Source organism: Triticum aestivum, chromosome 1D (assembly GCF_018294505.1).
Source record: "Triticum aestivum cultivar Chinese Spring chromosome 1D, IWGSC CS RefSeq v2.1, whole genome shotgun sequence".
NCBI classification, from domain to species: domain Eukaryota; kingdom Viridiplantae; phylum Streptophyta; class Magnoliopsida; order Poales; family Poaceae; genus Triticum; species Triticum aestivum.
Window position 1 is genome coordinate 394,224,496 of NC_057796.1, and position 1,346 is coordinate 394,225,841.

Consider the following 1,346-nt stretch of genomic DNA (forward strand, 5'->3'; position numbering starts at 1 on the left):
CATTCCGGTGTCTAAATGTAACCTTTCAATATATGAATCTTTATGTATCGACCATTCCGAGACTCCTCGTCACGTCCGTGATCTCATCCGGGACTCATAACAACCTTCGGTACATCAAATCACATAAACCCATAATATGAATCGTCATCGAACGTTAAGCGTGCGGACCCTACGGGTTCGAGAACTATGTAGACATGACCGAGACACATCTCCGGTCAATATCCAATAGCGGAACCTGGATATTCATATTGGCTCCTACATATTCTACGAAGATCTTTATCGGTCAAACCGCATAACAACATACGTTGTTCCCTTTGTCATCGGTATGTTACTTGCCCAAGATTCGATCGTCGGTATCACCATACCTAGTTCAATCTCGTTACCGGCAAGTCCCTTTGCTCGTTCCGTAATGCATCATCCCGCAACTAACTCATTAGTCACATTGCTTGCAAGGCTTATAGTGATGTGCATTACCGAGAGGGCCCAGAGATACCTCTCCGACAATCGGAGTGACAAATCCTAATCTCGATCTATGCCAACTCAACAAACACCATTGGAGACACCTGTAGAGCATCTTTATAATCACCCAGTTATGTTGTGACGTTTGATAGCACACTTAGTGTTCCTCCGGTATTCGGGAGTTGCATAATCTCATAGTCAGAGGAACATGTATAAGTCATGAATAAAGCAATAGCAATAAACTAAACGATCATAGTGCTAAGCTAACGGATGGGTCTTGTCCATCACATCATTATCTAATGATGTGATCCCATTCATCAAATGAGAACACATGTCTATGGCTAGGAAACATAACCACCTTTGATAAACAAGCTAGTCAAGTAGAGGCATACTAGGGACACTCTGTTTGTCTATGTATCCACACATGTACTAAGTTTCCGGTTAATACAATTCTAGCATGAATAATAAACATTTATCATGATATAAGGAAATGTAAATAACAACTTTATTATTGCCTCTAGGGCACATTTCCTTCAGGTAACTCATGCGTAAATAACATAGTAATATATGCACAATTGAGCCGATAACTTACTTAGTCTAGGTGTGGTAACTTTTGAACTGGGAGGGCGGGATGGGACTCGTTTCAAAAACACTCTTCGATAACTCGTGTGTGAATAGCATGATAATATACACACAATAGTGTTGATAACTTAGTTAGCCCAGGCCTGAAAACTTTTTGGCCCAACAAAGTTGTCGAAATATATCAACATGAGATCTAGTTTCGAACGTATCACCACAACGATTTTTTAGAAAATGATTTTTGTATCAGAGCGACGATTTGAGTTAAAAAACATTTCAGATTTTTTGAATTTCGGTAGAATCTTTCC